Source organism: Parasteatoda tepidariorum, chromosome 6 (genome assembly GCF_982258835.1).
Source record: "Parasteatoda tepidariorum strain Cologne lab strain chromosome 6, Ptep-v5.0, whole genome shotgun sequence".
Taxonomy (NCBI): Eukaryota; Metazoa; Arthropoda; class Arachnida; order Araneae; family Theridiidae; genus Parasteatoda; species Parasteatoda tepidariorum.
The window spans coordinates 113,445,441-113,466,355 of record NC_141760.1 but is presented as its reverse complement, the minus strand read 5'-3'; the positions used below and the strand labels follow the sequence as shown (position 1 = coordinate 113,466,355).

At 33.4% G+C, this 20,915-nt stretch overlaps 1 long non-coding RNA gene across 1 annotated transcript in view; it reads right to left on the bottom strand.

Annotated features, from left to right (window-relative positions):
- Nucleotides 1-20,915, bottom strand: part of LOC147808293 (uncharacterized) — a 57,015-nt gene that overhangs the window by 21,128 nt on the left and 14,972 nt on the right. Inside the window, exons 3-4 of the long non-coding RNA XR_015434936.1 lie at nucleotides 20,153-20,226; nucleotides 11,589-11,663 (exon numbers count right to left, since the gene is read on the bottom strand). This is a non-coding gene — a long non-coding RNA (uncharacterized LOC147808293). The remainder of the gene's footprint in view (nucleotides 1-11,588; nucleotides 11,664-20,152; nucleotides 20,227-20,915) is intronic.

Below are 20,915 nucleotides of genomic sequence, written 5' to 3'. Positions count from 1 at the left end.
CATATATTATATAACGTATATTCTAAACACAGGGTGCGTAGACAAATCTTTCAACAAAAAATAAGCACTTTTTTAAGCACTATATGCATTAACAAAATGCAAAATAAATATCAAAGACTTTACACGATCATAATAAAATAACTAGTTTCTGACAAAGAGCTCTTTTTCTTGACTATATTAGCCATTATAAAATGATCAAGAAACCTTTAGGTTCGATATCAGAGGGCGGAAAATGAAGCCTGAAATTGAGAATATCTTGCAAAATGCAGCAGAGTTGCAAATGAGAGTGCAAGAATCTCATCGAACCCAGCTCAGTCGACGCACATGCGGACTCGCAAGTATTTCATCAAACATGTAAAACGATTGATGCTTTTATACGGCATGGACCAATGGTACGCCGATATGTATTGTGGTTAAATGAATTGTAAAAACGTTGAATAGAACAATGTGGAAAGCACGCTTTTGCATCATACGTGGAGAAAATCGATATGGTAAAGAAAAAAAAATCTCATTTTCGAAAAGGGAAAATTAAGCACTTTTTAAAAACATCCAATAAAAAAAACACCTGTAAGGGTGTTTAAAAAAGAATATCGAAAATAAGGAGCTTTAAGCACTTTTTAAAAACGATACACACCATGAAACATATTTCTGAGTAAACATATATTTTATAAGAATATATTATATACAATAAATATTTGCCAACAAATATTATTTCTATAAACCATTGAGCCAGAACAAAATATCCCATTGGAACTTGTCCGTCACCTTTCCCTTTATCATTTCTGGTTAGCAACTCAAGAATATTTTGAAGTTGAACATCACCAATGTAACCATTTAGATTTTGCAAATTCGTTATAGAATGCCATTTTATGATTACTCAATTTTATTCCATCAATTCTCAGTTTTCTATCTCGATCAAGTTCGCATGTCTTTCTTATTTTTTTTATTGATTCATTAATTCAACTATATTTAAAACAAAGTATTAAATGTTTGAATTAAATAAAAATTTTATAATGTAATGTAAATTAGAAAATAACATTTAATTTTTAATTTTTTCTTGTCAAAGATGGTAAATAAACGATATTTAATTGGACAAAAAAGTTACTCACACTTATGATAATTTTTGTAATAATTTGGTAAATAAAATGTTAAGTACAGCGAAAGTTAGATACAAGCACGGCATGCAACAAGAAATTGGCTATTACGACAAATTTTCAAGTTACTAACAAAATTTTGTCCTTGAAGATCTCAAAAACATTTACAGGGGTCGGTCCAGACATTTTGTGAAAGATCCATTTTTGTAAAATTATGAAAAAATCACTCGTAATTTATGAATATAAAATAAACCTTAGGTCACATTCTTTCAACCAGGATCCTGCTTTTATGAATTTGTGCAAATATGGTCCAGTTATTGCGAAAAACTTTTTCAAGGAGCTTTTAAATTGTAAATAGATACAAGATTAGGCTCAACACTGTAAAACTATAATTGAAAAAATTAAATTTTCAAAAATAAACAGCAATTGCTGCTTCCTTCTAAACAGACACTTGATTTATATAAAAATTTAAAAATTTAAATCTTACCACTGTAGAAATTTGTAAGTCCAACAAACAATTTCGGCTCTACCTTCATCGATTAAAAGGAAACGGCTAAAACTAACTTTCGTCAAACATTATTCTTCTTTGTCTTCGAACATCATCGGCAAAAAAATTTCATTTAGTCTACTAATCCATTAAAATTATGGCCAAAACAAATTTTAGCAACCTTTCTCCTTCCAAAAACCACAATTGTAAATGAATTTGTAGGTAAACCAACCAAAAATAAGTGTACAAAACAATTTTTAGCTTTCTTTTTGCCTAGTAAGTAAAATGTTTCATCTTGTAGGAAATCGTAGTTCCACGTTGGTTTGATAAAATTTATTGTCTAATCTTCTTTTTGTCTTTCAGATTTTCCACATTTGCTTTTGCCACGGCATTTGAATAGTTATAGATGAGGACTGTTCCGATTTTTTTTTTTTTGTGTCTCAAGTTTACAGAGTTTATTCAAACTCTCTTTAGCACGTGTTGAAAACTACTAATTTGAAGTGTGCCTTCGAACGTCAATTTTTTTTAGAAAATATTTAGAGCTGGTAGCTTAGCAAAAATTAGCATCAATTCTCCTACCAATACAAAAAAAGTCATATGTTTTTATATATAGGAAACAATAGACAGAATTCTACTTCCAAATGTTAGCTCATTGTAGTAATTCGTGACCCAACAAAAAAATAGATCGAATTTTAGTGTCTTACTTAATCTACTTATAATCTTCTTCCTCCATTGTTAGAAAAAATAAGCAAACCACAAAGCCATTTTCGTTACATTTGAACAGCCCGAAAATTTCTGAAGTACGAAATTAAAATTCTTACCAGAACTATGATGCAGCGGAAAATACTTTTCTTCTTTTTCATGTCAAGACACGTCATAAAAAATGCCAACAACGCTTATCAGCATTTCAAAAAGAACAATTAAAAATAATACTGCTTAATTTACAGCATTGTTCATGCATTATGTGTATAATTTATTAATAATATTTTCCCCCTTGCCGTCAGACTAACCGTGGATGATTTTCCTCTTCATATAACGCAAATGCGGGCTAGTTCCATTAAAAAGTCAGAAAAGAAGGCAAATCTAGGAGTTCTCTTGTCTTCTGGACTGGGTTTAAAATTACAAAGCTACGGAGTTGAACATTAGTTGTCGTAAGCACAAACAATTGGGACGGCTGTTCAAGGACCGTTATAAAATAAAATAAAAAGTATTATTTATTTGAAAGAAAGAATAAATACTGCGCAACTTTTATTCTATGAACCCATACCTCTCATTCCCATACTTCTGTCTATCAAAGTTGCCCGCTAAGCAAAGATATAACTATTGTGAAACAAGCTTTAGCTAACTTTTGACCCAAAACTTTTACCACAGAACTCATGACTCATTTTAATAACTCGTCATCCTACCATACATCTTAAGGATCTAGCAAACACAAGTTTCAATTCAGTTTTTAAATGTTAACTCATTATAAGAAAACGTTGGGTGTTAGCCAAACAAACATTTTCGTTAGGCCGAAACAGGTTTCAGCAATCTTTCAATCTAGTAGCCGCACATTATAATTTTGAAACCAGACGTTATTCGATTATACAATATGCCACGTGAGTTCAACAAACATTTTCGTTCACCAATCAAAAAATAATAATAATAATAACGTCAAATGAAATTTTTACTTTTTTTTCACCTAAAAATCGCAAAATTTGGTTTTGTCCTAAAATGTAAGCCCGTTGCAAGAGAACTGTTCGCCCTACACTACTAATCAAAAGATGTAGACAAAATAATTTTTAGCTGATTTTTAACACAGAAACCGCTACTTTAAAATTTTCTTTAAAACGTTAGCTCAATGTTAGAAATCAGTCAATGATACCCAGGTTCCGATTTAACCAGGTTTATAATATCACCAGGTTTAGAAACTGCAAGTTTGACCTTCGCTTCAATACGTTAACCTATATTAGGAAATTGCAGGTCAAATCAAAAATTTTTGTTACCAAATCAATTTATCGAAAAATATGGCTATAAGTCTTTGTTAACTACAAACAAGTTTGAATTTTATCATAAAACGATACTTCATTACAGAAAATCGCTAACGCAGAAAAATTTTGCGATTTGTTAGAGTAGATGATGTTGTAGAAACATTCAGTGTATTTAATAATCTTGACCGATTAATCAAAGCTTAGGAATCAATTTAACCATCATATATCTAATCAAGTCAGTAAATATTATGAATTGTGATCATTATTGACAATGAGCAGCTCGCACGTAGTAGTTGACGTTTCTGCTAAAACGTATTGTCTGAGTGTATATTGTAATTATCTCAGAATGTATTGGTAAAACAACGTTTGCTTAATTATTCGTCTGTGACAATGTAAAATATTAAAAAATAATTGTCTGTTAACAAACTTGTGATGCTGAAACAATTAAAATCAGGGGTGATTGTGAGCCCGACTCAAAAATTCTGAAAATTTCTTGAGTAAAATCATTAATGACGCATTTAAAAAAATTAACGTCTTTATAAATTCAAATTTCTGATATTTTCAAAACATGAAATTATAAATAAATTATATGCAGCATAATTTAAATATTTATGCATAAGCTTACTAAATCTAATGTCTGATCACATTACTTTTTTAGAAAAAATATTTACAAATAAAAGAGCTGCCAAGTATAAATTATAGTTCTAATATTTCTAAATAAAATGTACAAGAATTTTTATTCATAAATGTGATCGATAATTTTTTTTGAAATTACTGGATGTTTGGTTTCCGAAAACTTCCGGATCGCGGTAATGAATCCGGATTTTTTTCCGGTGCACAATGATTTCAGCTTTTAGCTTAATTAAAACCATTACATTGTTTAACATTGTTTAAAGTTTAATACAAAGAATACTGTTATCGTATTAAAATTTTTTTGTTAAAATATTGAAAAACAATGAATTACGTTTTCATATAAATGTCTGGAATATAGACGGATGTGTAAGTTTATGATCCATCATTTATACTGATTTGTAAATGATTAAAAAATAAACAACAGTATGGTATTTTGGTGAATGAAGAGCAACGCTGGAAAAAAATACGAAAATTTCCTGTTGCTTTCATATATGCTTGTGCGATGTATTAAAATTAAAAGCATTGAATTTGACATATTTTCATATCAGAAGATGTCTGAATGTTCACTGTAGTGTCTACAAAAATATAATTCCAATTCACTAGTATATAAGACATGTTAACTCGAATCTGTGGAGGGGGGGCACCTTTTCACAAATGAAGATTGACTTCCCTCCCCACATTGATGAACTTAGCACGTGATGTGAACACGCCTGCCTTGGCAGAAACGCCCACTACGATTTGAACACTCCTACTTCGCAGGATGGTCTTCATTGAACAGTTGTACTGCGACATCGTCCTCCTCCCGCTGTTGCATCTCAGTCTCGATCACACAACAACGTATACACTCGACTGCTAAAGGCAACACAGGAGAGACCACGACCGTGAACTTAATACTACTCTCACGATCAGCACTCAAAAAGTAAGGGGATCTTAATACAGCTCTCCCGTCTTCTCACAAAACAGTAATGGACAAACTAGTGGTATCCGTTCATCGTATTCTACCACAGATAAAATTCTGGTGGGGGAGTTCTGTAGTGTATCTATCATTACAATTACAATTCACTAGTCTATAAGACATGTTCACTCGATTCTATTTCGGGGTACCTTTACATAGAGGAAGGTTGACATTGTCGATAACTACTATCCCCACATTCTTAGCAGCCACTTTTTCCTTTAACCTAATGAGTTGGTGACCGATATCAATACACCCAAAAAGATGCCATTTAAGACATTTAAAAGCAAAATTTTACTAACTTTTTTTTTAATTTGATTAAATTATGTATTTTTTATTAAAAAAAATTCCCATTGGAAATAATTTAAGGCTATAAAAATTTAATAAAACAATAAAAATAATAAATATGTAAAAACATTTTGCTAATCATGCTGGTTTTTAAAGAACGTGATGTAGAAATATTTGAGAGGGGCAAAATATATTTAATGTATTTATTAACTGTTAAAGAATTCTCCTTCTACATGATTTTTTCAACCATGAATTGATGGATTTTGAACTCCTTGAGTATCAGTCAAAACAGAGACAAAAGATTCTCTTAAATCTTTCATTGTTTGCAAGATAGAACAAATTGTAAAAAAAAATAATAATTCCGTACTTTAAACAATTCATATTTGTATACCGTCGCCTTTCAACACTAAAATACCATAGATGAATTTAAAACCTAATTCTGTTGAGCTGCCCTACCAACCGGGTTTTATTAAAATCCTCTCTATCACATACTGAAAACTACAAATTTGAAATTTATCTACAAACGTTAGATTTTTTAAGAAAATATTTAGCGTTGGTAGTTCAACAAAAATTTACATTAATTCTCCAACCAATACAAAAAAGTTATAACTCAAAAAGTTTAGGCAAATTATTATCCAGGGAAAAGTTTTTTTGACATAGAAATCACAAAATTGAGTTTTGTCCTAAAATGTAATCTCGTTGCTGGAAACAGTTAGCCCTACACTACTAATCGAAGGATGTAGACAAAACAAGAAACCGCAACTTTTAAATTTGCCTTCCAATGTTAGCCCTTTGTTAGAAATCAGTCAATGATAGCCTCAAAAAATGTTCGCGATCAAAACCACCAATTTCTGACATGAAAACTACAATTTTGAATTGTGGCTCTTAACTATGGACCATTATGGAAAATCATTAGCTCAAGTTTTTTCTGCAAATATTAGACAAAATAAGACAATTTTTTTCCAAATGACAGTTCATTAAAGGAAATTTTATGTCCACGTTAGCTGGACAAAATATATAGATAGCCCAGCCGTCAAAAACAGCTGTGATCATAACAAGTTTCAGGAAATTATGTACCATGAAAATATTTTGAACTATGAAAACTTGTAAAAGAACTTGTAAGTTAACTTGTAAAAGAAAATTTTAAACTTAACAAAAATCCTTTTTAGTCAGAACACCAAAAAATTGGCTGAACTGTGTTTTAACTCATTTGCTTAATAGAAATCAAAAGTTTGATTATCGAATCAAAACTTTAGTTGATTACAGTAAATCATCAGCCCAGCAACTTTATAATCTAGTAGCAACAAGTTTAAATTTTAACTTCAAACGTTAACCCATTGTAATAAAATCGCTAGCACATTTTTGTCAAATTAAAAGTTTTGTTAGAAATTATTCCCAAAGAAAAATATGGCCAAAACAAGTTTCAGCTAGTTTTTGACTAAGAAACCGCTAGTTAGAATTGTAGGCCAAACAAAAAATTTTGTTCCTTAACCTATAAGAAAATGAGTTTTTTTTTTCGCTCACTTTGGACGAAGAAAATTTAAATTTCGCCCCCAAACGTAAGCTCATTGTACGAAATCGTAAGTCCATGATAGCTCAACCAAAATTTCGTTAGTAAATTGACCAGAAAACTTTACGACCGAAACAAGTTTTAGCTCCAAAAATATTTTAACTTATATTTGATATAACCACAAATTTGAATCAAACTTTTGACTGTTATGGAAAATTTTTGGCCAATGTTATTTTTTATTTTATTTTATTTTATAACTGTCGTTGAACAGCCGACCCAATTCTTGGATTTACGACAGCTAATGTTCAACTCTGTAGCTTTGTATTTTTGAACCCAATCCAGAGGACAATGGAACTCCTGGATCAAGTATTGGGTGAAATTTACCTTCGTGGAGGACTTTTTGATGGAACTAATCCGCATTTAAGTTACATGGAGAGGAAAATCACGGAGATCTCCTACGGTTAGCCTGGTGGTAAGGGGACGTAAGCCTCCCACGGTTACCCTGGCGACAAAGGAACTCTAACCCATGATCCGTCAACCACTGAGGATATTGCACGTCAGCACTGAGGTCGGTGCAAGCTGGATACGGATTCGTATCGACCATCCATCGCTAGGATTCGAACCCGATTCACCTTGTGGCGCCAGGCATGGTGCGTAGTCGCCAAGAGAATCAAGGGATGACAAACACACGATCGGCAACTTTGTATCTTCCCCATATTTAAGAAGCTTCGAACTTTACTCAGTCTCTATCACACACACATACTTAATTTTACGTTTCTGTTTTTATCTTGTTATGTTTCAGTTGTTAATAAATGTTTAGTTGATTTATGTCCTAGTTGTCTTCAACTTAATATGACAGGGTTCATCCCCCTCAACCTCATTGGAAGGCGAATACTCCATCGCTTGAGCCTTCGCGGCTCTGACCAATGTAATTCAGAACCTCCGAAAATAGTATTGCTCAAAACAAATTTTCCCCATCTTTTGTCTTAGAAAAGTTGAACATTGTCGACAGATGTTGTATTATATCATTGGATTACCATAAATAGTTTTTTAACCCACCATTACTTTGTGTTTGGTTTAACACAAAGTAATTGCCAACGCAAATTCTAGCTGACCTCTAACAGAGAAACTACGAGTATGAATTTTAGTTCTAAGCATTACCTCTTTGTAGACCAAATGCTAACGACAGACATTGTCAACAAAAATGTTCCTTAGATCATCTACCAAAAAAGTTACAAATAATTCTAATGGGAAAAAGGGAGTTATCTAATTTTGCGATAAGAATTATAATAATTTTACCTTACAATATCAGCTCACAGACGAAAATTTAAATCGTATGCCAACCAAACTAAAATTTTCGTTAGTCTGCCAAAAATTGCGAAACTAAATTTCAGTTATCACAACTTTATCTTATGCCAATACTCCAGGCATATCTCGAATTTCTCCGGCAGCAACTGCGATTCTTGAACCAGCTCCTCAGCATTGTCAACGGGGTATCATAAACCATTGTTTTCGTATGACCCCATAACATACCCTCCAACTGCTACGGAATTTCCGTAGTTTCAGAAATCTTCTTTTCAGACGGTAGCAAAATTAATGTCTTAATATTTTAAAAAAATTAATTTTAGCGTAACTTGTCCACTATTACTTATAAAAGTGCGGGCCATAAGGCTAGATTCTTAAGTTCTGATAAAAGTTTTATGAGCGATCCATTTGCTTTAAAAATTTCTACTTTGGTTCACTACCACTAGAAAGAATTATTTTCAAAATCCTCATAAGTTGGAGGGTATGCCATAAATAAAAATCAAGACATGATAGGTCGGGTGACCAAGGAGGCCAACGCACTGGAAAGCTCGGAACTTTCGTAAAACTCCCTCTACCGCGTCTGGAAAGCATTTCCGACCCCGCATTGCTATATGATTTCGAGTCGTCAGGATGCACTCTACCCCTCTTAGGAATTCTGAAACGTTTAACGTAGACACCCTGTATAAGACATATTAACTCGATTCTTGACTTGAAGGTACCTTTTCATGGAGGAAGTTTGACATTGTCGAAATCTACTCTCTCCACATGGGTGATCTTCGGACGTAATGTGAACACGCCCACTTCTATCTGAACACGCCTACTTCAATGGATGGTTCACATTGAACACTTGACTTGCTACATATGACTGACATTATCCACCTCCTCGCGCTGTTGCCACTGAGTCTCGATCACACACAACATGAGCCTGCATACGCTCGACTGCTAACGTTAACACAGGAGCAACCATGACCGTGAACTTAATACAGCTCTCGCGATCAGCAAAAAGTACGGTGATCTTAATACAGCTCTCCCGGCTTCTCACGAAACAGCAATGATTCAGCTAGTTGTATTCATTCATCGAATTCTATCTTATCTATAATTCTGGTGGGGGAGTACTGTAGTGTGTCTACAACTAGAAAATTACAATTACAATTCACTAGTAAATAAGACATGTTAACTCGATTCTATCAAGGGGAACCTCTTCATAGATGAAGGTTGACATTGTCGATATCTACTCTCCCCACAAAACCTTCCACTGTAATTGAACATGACTCAGCTAAAGGTAAGATGTTCTGCACGATCTCATCACGTAAATTGTACCTTCCTTTTTCTTCTGTGAGCGAAGTGTTACGTTTTCTTAACATGCTTAAGGTATGGTGCCACAGGTAGATGCTGATTCTATGGATTACATCTTTCAGTAAGATGGAGCACCCTCACACTGGGGTACGATGGTTAGCACATTTTTTTATCAACATCTTCTAAGAGTTGAATCGGTCGAAGCGGAGATGCCGATGATGTCTTCTACTCTTGGCCACGGAGATCTCCGGTCTTGATATCCTGCAATTTCTATCTATGGGTTATGTGAAAGACGGATGTACGTGCTTCCCACGCCCAAAACAATGGAAGAACTCAAAGAACACGCGATTGAGTCGGCGGCTGCACAAATGCGTCAAAATGTATGGCGTGGAATGGACTACCGCCTAGATCAGGGGTCCCCAACCTTTTTGTACCTAAGAGCAAATACCAGAATATCGATCGAAGGGCGGTGACCATTTATTTTTCAAGATAAATTTATAGTTGATAGACATAGGTAATAATACACACTACATATAATGCAGAAAAAATTTAATTTTAAAAATAAATTTACCTTATGAATATAAATAGTATTCATATTCTTGTGTAAAATAAATTATTGCTAAATTGCTTTCAAAACATACGAAGCATAAAAATTATTTATAAAATATATGAAATACAGTTAATGTTATCTTAATTGCAGTTCACTGGCCAGCGCTTCATAATTGGGAGAATATGATGAAATTCCTGCTCGCAGGCAATCGTCAAGGTGGTCATCTGTAAGTCGGGATCTATATTTTGATTTTGATATTCATTGTCGAAAACAGTGATTCAAACAAGTATGTGGAACCTAAAAACGACTTTATTTTATATGCTGCTGTGACAATCGAAACCCCTGTCAACGCCATCTATGAACACTAAAGAGACTCAAATAGAGCAGTTCTAAGTTAGTTTAACTCCATCTCTCGAACCGAAAACATGTAGGTTTCGAATTTCCCCCACTTAAGTTTTGTTTTCTCCCTGATTGTATTAATGCTTTATTTTGTGACTTGTAACTTACAATTTCATGTCCTTTGTCCCATTAAAATTCCTTAATCACACCGTTGATTAGAATTCTTTAAGTCGCATGGCACCACGCTGCTCCTTTTAAGAATGGAATTTATTTCTGTCAACTACATGTATTAAAGAAGTTCTCATCTGATATAATAGTTTTGCGGATAATGTCATCCTGAAGATCAAAAACTTCTCTCTCCCCTTCTTCGCGCCTTACTTGAAGAAATTCTGAAATGTACAGGTATGTTGCTATTACGGTATGTTTATTTGGTTAGTAAAAGAATTTACAAAAAAAGGTGATCAAAGGGTCGATTATATTAAATTGTTGAAAGCGCTTTTTAAATTGAGCTTGAAGCGTTGATAAGCCAATTTCACTGTCACCTATCATTTTTTCATGTTTGGAAAATACAGAAGAAACTTCATTTTCAAATGTGATATACACAAAAATAACTTATCTCTGAAGGAGCCCCTGTCATTCTTGCTATATGTTTGTCCTTTCTCTGCAGCTCCAAAGTTTAAATTATTTAGTTTTTCCATTATGTCGGTTAGGAGAGATAAATCTGCGAGGGATCTCTTAGCTCTAAAAATATTTGATTTTTTATTTCTTCAATTAAATGTAGAAATCTATCAAGTACTTTGCCTTTACTGAGCCAGAGTACTTCAGTATGCATTTGCATAGAATTTTAAGGGAAAATGGAATTACTTTATAGTTGGGCACAAACAGCGAGCTCACCTAGATCGATCGACGGGCGCCATAGTGCCCGCGAGCATAGGGTTGGGGACCCCTGGCCTAGATATTGTCCGTGTGACCAATTGAAGTCCTATAGAAAATCTGTGACGCAAGTATACAAAATTTTGAAGTTACTTCTATATTTTGTGTAATGTTTATCGATAAATTCTTTTTCTTTAAATAGTTAGAGCCGTTTGTAATCGCTATATTTATTTTGAAGTACACTGTATATTTGAAGATCCTACAATTGCTGAAGCATAGTAAAATTCTTACCAGAACTAGTGGTGTATCACAAAATACCAATGAAGTCAATGCCACGACTCCTTACGAAGACCAATACAAACTCTCCTGCAAAATGCAAAGAAAGAATAAGATTCCAAATGAAATTATTAACATTTCTAAAGAGACGTTATAAATAGAAAGAATCACTGTTAATTTATATAATGTCAATAAGAATTATTTATTTGATAGGGAAAAAAATATAATTAAATGAAACACTTACACTCCCATACCTCTGATAACCAAAATTAGCACACTAAGAAAAACAAGTTTTAGTTAATTTATAGCATAAAATAAGTATTAAAAATTTTTCTTCAATGGTTAGCCCGTAGTAATAAATCGTTCACCTAATAAAGTACTCTTCTAAGCCTACCGACCAAAAAAGGTCAAATCTAACTTTTGAGTTAGAGAATTTTAATTTTGCCTTCAGACGTTAGGCTACTGAATAGATTTTTTAGCACACGTTAGTCCTGATAAATAGTGTTGACCCATCAAACTAAATAAAGCTAGAGTAAAATCAAGTTTTAATAACCGTTTGACTTAAAACCAATGCAATTTTTTTTATATACGTCGCCCATGGTAGAAAATTTTCAATCCGAAATTTTCTCAAAATAATTTTTTAAAGAATCTATTGTGGTATTGTATTATAAAGAGCCTGGGTGTTAACTTTCGAAGAAGAAAGCACAAATTTAAATTGCTCAACCAACCGTTAGCCCAGCAAGTATTTTCGTTAGTTAAAACACCGAAAGAAGTCTAAAACAATTTATAAATTATATAATGAAACAATGAAAGCTAATTTATGATCCAAAAGCCGCAAGTTTGATATTTCTTTTAAGAGTTCAAGTATTACATAAAAACATTAGTACTATGTTAGCCCATCAAAATTGTTTGTACGACATTACCAATTTCACCAATGAAATCAGTAGCCCAATAAAAAAAAAATTTTAGATCAAGGAGTTATGCCAAATAAATTTTTAGCTTACTTTTGATTTAGAAAAATTCATTTTTACTCCAAATAGGAGCGCATTGTGAGAATTTTCTGGTAGCCCACCCGCCAAAAAAGTCATGTCAAGTTTTAGTTAGTTTATGATTTAGAAACTGCAAGTTTGACTTTCGTTTTTATACCCATAATAGGAAATAGCAGGCAGAATCAAAAAAAAATTTGTTAGAAAATCAATTTATCGAAAAATATGGCCTAATTCTTTGTTTGTTAACTATAAACAAGCTTGAATTTTATCATAAAACGTTAGTTCATTGCAGAAAATCACTAGCTCAGAAAAATGTTTGACAACATACCAAAAAAAAGTTCTGACTCAGAAAATTTAAATTTCACTTTAGCTAGAATATTTAAATGTCGCTACCCAGGTAGCGAAAGGATATTATGTAATATTAGAAAGATGTAATATAATACTAAATTTGCTAGAAAACGCTAGTCTCCTGAATGCTATCTTCTAATATTATATCAAATATTATATAAGGTTAGATAGCGTCCAATCTAACATTCATCTATTTTATTACTTTTTTGTGAAAGGGCATCCCATATTATTAATAGATAAACCCTTATTTAAGAAAGAAAAAAAATTACATTGGATAAAAACGATAGTAAATAATATTAATTTCATGACAGAAAACACAAAAAAAGATTTGCGGAAGTGTTAGTTTTGTTCGCGAACGATTCAAAACTGGAAAAACTTTTTCAACTGTTGAGTTGTAACTTCTTTAAGACTGTTAATATCGCCATTTAATTTGTGGTCGACCGCAAGAATGAATCGCTTCAATTTCAAAGTTATTTATAATCTAGCAATTTTTTTGTAAATTTTAATATTTTGTGTAACTATCATTGAAATTTATAAAGTAGTATCGTAAGTAATGCTTGTTGTTTTCTTAAAAATCAACTAGAAAAGTAATATAAAGTACTTAAATACATGATGTGCTAGAGACGATGTTGTAGAAACATTCAGTGCAGTGGCGTACGCAGAATTTTTTCAAGGGGGGGGGTTCATAATTTTCAGAAATTACCAAAAGAAATTATGTATGAAATTATGTATTATGAAAGTATGTAATAAAGCACTATTACTTCCCTAATTTAGACAGCTAGAGAATTTTGACTTTTTATTTCGACAACATTGTTTAGTTAAATTTTGTTTTTATTTTTTAAGTTTAAGAATATAATTTTTTTTATAATAAGAGGTAAAATATTTTATTTTTATTAAAAAGTAGGAATAAATCAAGCCAGAAAAAACTACTCATACTGTAACAGCTACCTAAATAATAACCATATAAATGTGAATATTCCATAGAAAACCAATGAATTTAACTAAAAAATGACTTACCAACAAAATAGGGAATTAAACCAGTATACAAACACGCTAAAAATTTATTGATTTATACTGTAATATCCAAACGACGGGGTTTTTTTGCAAGTTCGTTTAAAATGTCTTTGGCAGCTGGGGTAAATTTTCTATGAATGCTTAAGAGCGCCAATCCATTCATTCTATTATATCCCGTTGAGTTGCATATATAAGTCTTCAAACGGCGCAAAGTCGAAAAGGATCTTTCGTTTGCACTCGTTGAAACAGGTAGAACGACCAATATTTCTAGGAGTTTGAAAATGTTTGGTGTTATATCTTTATTGCACATTCCAAGAGCATCCGCCGCAGTTTTCGGAACACTAACTCCGTCTTCACTAATCCTTTTTAATCTTTTATACCAGAGTTTTAGTTCAGACTTAAGGCTTTCTTTACAGGTATCCAAATCTCCAGCGTAAAATTCCACTAATGCTTCAAAAGCCTTTTGTTTGAAGGTTGGCAAATGAAAGGATCGGCAGGTAGAAGACACTGAAATCCTTTCAAAATATCACGATGCGATACAAATCTTAAGTTTAATTGTGTTATAAAATTTTCTATAAATGGAATAAAAACACTAACTCTGAAATATGTTTCCGGTGTCGATGACGGAAAATTATCGCGATTTTTCTGTCTTCCTGTTACTCTTGGGATTTGCATGGAAGTGGAAGATCCAATGCTTGTTAGCATAAGAGAAGAAGAGCTGAATATTTCAGAGAATGTTTCAGTGGCATTTTCACGCATTAATTTTAGATCTTTAATGACATCTTCTGCAAGACTCACTGCCTCTATCAAATCTATGCTTGTTTTTTGTAGGTATCTACAGAGATGGATTGTTATGGTGAAAACTTTGTAAATGCACAAAAGAGATATTACGAATTGGCAATTAGATACTGTGCACAGTAAAGAATTAGACTGGGTAGCTGATTCCTTATCCTTCCATTCTGATATTTTTTGTAGTGTTTCGGCGATAGGCTCGAAAAGTTCCACCACAGCGGTTACTGAGTCGTATCTTTCCATCCAACGGGTTGCACATAGCTGTTTAATTTTCTCCCTCTTAGAGCTGGTTTCCATCTCCTCTATTGCTGAAGATAGGACATACTGTCTTTTTGGCGTATTTAAAAAGTCGTATAATGTTTTAATTGTCCCTAAGCAATTTCTAATGCCAGTTATTTCGCATGCATTTGATACAGCCAAATTGAGGCTATGAGCAGAGCAATGTACATAGAGTGCTGATGGGACAATACTTCTTACGTGGGCTTGTACACCATTAATTTTTCCACTCATTGATGCAGCACCATCGTACCCCTGTCCACGTAACTTTTTTATATCAACTTTCATAGACTGTAATTGGTCTAATATTGTTGTTGCTATTGCTTTTCCGGTTAAGTCATGCACCGGAATGAATTGCAAAAACTGTTCGGTGATGTTAAAATTTTCTTTATCGACATATCGAACGCATAACGATAATTGCTCTATACCTGCAATATCAGTTGTTTTATCTGCAAGAATGGAAAAGCAAGTTGCATCATTAATCTTGCTGACTAGTTTTTGCAGGATTAAAATATTGCAAACCTCAATAACTTCGTTCTGAAATCGAGGGCTGGTAAACTGAGCATTTTTTCTGCTTGACTCTAAAATGTTCTTAAGAGTCGAATCGTTCTTACTCCGGAAACGAAGCAATGCCCGAAAATTTCCGTCGTTCTCTTCACCTGGTTGTTCAGCAATTATTCCCGAATCCTTATGTCCTCTTAGAGCGAGACCTTGATTTCCACAAAATAGGATGGTTTCAATGATTGGAGTAATGTTTTTTCTATTTTCTAATTTTCTTCTGCTCTACTGCACTGTCAACTTGTTCATCCACAGGTTTCATCTTTCCAAATAAAATATCGTTTAATGTCCCAGCAGTTTCGATCGATTTGTGATAAAGACATTTCTCGTGTTCAGAAAATCGCTCTACAGCATTTTTCCAGTTGTCAAATTTTACATTGCACAGTTGGCCTAAAGGTTGCTTTCCAGAACCGGCACCACTTGGGGCGAAAAGTACACAAAATTTGCAAAAAGCACCACCCTTAACCTCTGAATATGCAAGCCATTTCCAGCGATAAAGCCATTTGTACTGAAATTTCAATTTTCTTTTTCCTTTTTTAGGAAAAACAAATGCTGGATTGGGTTCCCAAACATTTTTAAGTATATCCAGCTTTTTAGCCTCGCATGTATTATCTTCTGAAAAAAGTCCAATGTCATATGGGTGGGAAGTAACACTTTGAGGACCGCTTTCACATTCATCAGATTCTGTTACGCTAGAAACGTTTTCTTCAACGGAAGTATCACATTTCTGTTCAACAGAAAAACTTACATTGGTACTAGATGCTGTCACCTCACTAATTTCAGCTCGTGATTTTTTCTCAAAGTAATTAAAAATTGTTAAATTCTTGCGTTTAGACATCCTAAAGATCCAAGAACAGCACAAATATATACATATATGTTGGCACAGAAATATCCACTAAGCTACGATCTCAAAGTTTCGAGCTGGAATGAATAACTTCAACGAGCACAGAGTCTCCAAAACAAAACAGATTTAGAAACAAGCTCCGAAGGACAAGCGGCAGAGATAACTTTTAATCTGACTAAAATCGAAAATAAATGTAACCCCCTTTCATATAATTTTTTTAACCGCATCTACAAAATTCTCGAATTGTCTCAAAGACGACAGAAAGTCTAGGATTCCAGACCTCGCGAATGCCAGCCAGTCTCGAAAACTATCGCGACTGGCAGGTCAGAAAGGAACCAGTGATCGGGGCTCACCCGTAACAGTATCACGTGAATTTGGTTTCAAGAATACAACCCTATTATAGTAAATGTTTTATCAGTATTCTGAGAAATACCGTGAGAAAAAAAAAGTAGGCATAAGGCAAATAAAAATATATAGTCTTAAAAAATAATAATCCGCATAATTTCTACTAAAATTTTTATTTTTGTCTGTATTATTTTGTAAATTCACTTTGTCTGAGTTCAAGGGGGGTGTTTAAACCCCTAAACCCCCCCCCTTGCGTACGCCCCTGATTCAGTGTACTTAATAATCTTGACCGCTTAAACATAACAGTTAAGAATTAATTTAATGATCATGATCTAATATTTAATAAAGTCAGTAATTTTATGATAGTGTTCTTTATTGACAATGAGTAGTTCGCGCTTAGTAGTAGACTTTTCTGTCAAAATGTATTGTCCAACAATAAATAATTATTGTAGTTAGTTGCTTGTAAAAACAATGTTTACTTGGTTATTCGCAGCTGGCAAAATTTCTCTGCAACAATGATAAAGAAAAAAAAATATTTTCCGTAAGCAAATATGCCATGATAAAATAATTATTAATTAATTGGCTACTTTTCAGTTAAAACCATTACATTTTAGAATGTTTGAAACTTTATTCATAAGACGAACGCTATTGTTACTTTATTTAAATTTCCTGCTTAAGTTTTGTTAATCCTAATACCAAAATAAGTTAAATACAGAACAAATGTCTGCTCATTTATGGTCAAGAAAACAGCTTGAAATTTGAAGAAGTTTGAAATTTGCCTTCAAACGTTGATTCATGGTAAGAAAACGTAAGCACTACGTAAGTGGAATAAACTTTTGTTAACCTTACCGTTTAAACATTTTAACGATATTCTCATCTAATTACAAATTTGAATTTCGTATCTAAACACTAGTCCACTGAAGGAATTTGTTAGCCCAACAAACAATTTCGGCTCTACAATCATCAATTAAAAGAAACGGCCAAAACTAACTTTCGTCAAACCTTAAATTTAATTTAGACCACTAATTCATTAAAGTCATTGCCGAAACAAGTTTTCATAAACTTTTCCTTCTAAACCACTATAAAATAGATACAACGCAAAAGTAAATGAAGTTGTTGGTGTACCAACTAAAAATGAGTAACATGCAAAACAATGTTTAGTTTACTTTTGACCTAGAAAGTGTAATGTTTCATTTTAATGATAGAAATCGCAATTTTTGTAAGAAATCGTAATTCCACATTGGTTTGATAAAATTTATAGTCTGGAGTTCTTTTTATCTTTCAGATTTTACACATTCGTGTTTGCCAAGGCATTTGAATAGTTATAGACGAAGACTGTTCTGAATTTTTCTTTGCCTTTCAAGTTCACGGAATTTTTAATTTTATTTTATATCCGTCGTTGAACAGTCGACCCAATTGTTTGTGACTACTATTGTTCAACTCCGTAGCCTTGTAATTTCATAGACGAAGGTTGTCGATATCTACTCTCCCCACTTTGGTAAACTTCGGACGTGATGTGAACACGCCTACCATGACAGAAACTCCCACTTCGATTTTAACACGCCTACTTCGATAGATTAAACAGTCGACTTGCTATTTGTGACTGCGACCGTATCCACCTCCTTGAGTTGTTGCTACTCAGTCTGTATCACGTGCAACGTCGGCCTGCAAACACTCGACTGCTAATGGCAACACAGGATGAACTTAACAGGATGGACCGTGAACTTAATACAGCTCTCACGATCAACAAAAAGTACGGTGATTTTAATACAGCTTTTAAGACAGCAATGAATCAACTAGTGGTATACGTTCATCGAATTCTATCACAGATATAATTCTGGTGGGAGAGTATGGTAGTGTATCACTACAGAAATATAATTCCAATTCATTAATGTATAAGACTCGATTCTATTTTGGGGTGACTTTTCCTAGACGACATTGACGATATCTACTCTCCCCACGTTATGCTTATATTACTTTTAAGTACGTGATTGTCTTTACTTAATCTCTTATTCATTTAATGCATCCTATGCCTCAAGTTATACTGGGCAATTTAAAATGAATATAGCGATTACAAACAGCTACAACTATTAAATAAAAAATAATTTATCGCTAAGATTAACATAGAATGTGGATGGAACATCAAAATTTCTTGATGTAAGGCGCAGTGAAGCGGAATCCTGAGCATGCGCGAGTTTATTAGTGAGAATGATCGTGCAGAAGGCATGCTGCGTGTTAGAATTTAAAAGTTTCCATTCTGTTATCACAGTGCAGAGAAGATTTCGTCATCGTTATAAAATTTTTGATACTCATATCAAATGTTACAAAAATGATCAACGACAAGAAAAGATCATCGCTAGGATTCGAACCCAGTTCACCTTATTGGACAGCCGAACGCTCTATAACCTGAGCCATAACGGCTGGCATAGGATGTTTGAAGAAACGGGATGTTTGTAAAATGAAAAAAGCAGTGGTTAATGTTGAAAAAAATCTCCGCAAGCAAGAACGAAACCCGCGAAAATCGGCGCTCGAAAGCAGTTACCAAACAACGGTGTGGCGCTTTTTTAGACAGAGCCTGCAAACGAAACCGTACTGGATTCAACTGCTACAGCAATTGAAGTAGGAAAATTACGGCAAACGTATGAAGGATTATGCTGAAAGCATGGCAAAAGAAACAATGGCTGATCGTTTCATTTTTAGAGATGAAGAAACCTTCCACATAAGTTGGATGGTTAACCGGCACAACAGTCAAATATGGGCTACGAAGAGGCCTTCCACTGTAATTGAACATGATTCAGCTAAAGGTAAGATGTTCTGCACGATCTCATCACGTTAATTGTACCTTTCTTTTTCTTCTGTGATCGAAGTGTTACGTTATCTTAGCATGCTTAAGGTATGGTGCCACAGCTAGATGCTGATTCGACGGATTACATCTTCCAGTAAGATGGAGCACCCTCACACTGGGGTACGATGGTTCGCACACTTTTAAATCAACATCTTCTAAACCTTTGAATCGTTCAAGGTGGAGATGGCAACGATGTCTTCTGATCTTGGCCACCAAGATCTCCGGACTTGATACCCTGCGATTTCCATCTATGTGGTCCCATGTATGTGCGCCCCATGCCCAAAAACAATTGAAGAACTCAAATAACGCGCGATTGCGTCGGCGACTGAACAAATGCGTCAGAATGTATGACGTGAAATGGACTACTGCCTAGACATGGTCCGTGTGCCAATTGAAGTCGCATCGAAAATCTGTCACGCATTTATACAAAATTTTGAAGTTCCTTCTACATTCTGCGTAAATCCTTTTTCAATTAATAGTTATAGCCGGTTGTAATCGTTATATTCATTTTGAATTACCCTGCATATTTGAAAACCCTAAAATTGCTGAAGCATAATGAAATTCTTACCAGAACTAGTGGTGTATCACAAAATACCGAAGAAGTCAATTCTATGAATCTTCACGAAGTTCAATACAACAGTTCTGCAAAATGAAGAAAGAATAAGATTCCAAATGAAATTATAAACATTTCTAAAGAGACATATAAATAGATATAGACATTGTATAAATTAGCAGTGATTCTAAGTATTATTTATTTTATAGGAAAAAAAGTGATTAAATGAAGCACTTACACTCCCATACCTCTGAAAGCCAAAATTAGCCCACTAAGAAAAACAAGTTTTAGTTAATTTATAACATGAAATAAGAATTATTAAAATTTTCTTTTCGATGGTTAGCAGTTAGTAATAAATCGTTAACCTAATAAATATTTTTGTTAGCCTATCGACCAAAAAAGGTCAAATCTAACTTTTGAGATAGAGTGTTTAAATTTTACCTTCAGAAGTTAGTTTACTGAATAATTTTTAGCACTCGTTAGTCCTGATAAATAGTATTGACCCATCAAACTAAATAAAACTAGAGCAAAATCAAGTTTTAATAACAGTTTGACTTAAAACCAATGCATTGTTTCGCTTACGTAGGAAATAATTCCATAGTAGGAAATTTTCAGTTGGAAATTTTTTTCATAGTAGAAAATTTTTACTTGGTTATTCGCATCTGACAAAATTTCTCTGCAACAATGATAAAGATAAAAATAATTTTCTGTAAACAAATATGCCATGATAAAATAATTATTAATTAATCGGCTTATTTTCAGTTAAAACCATTACATT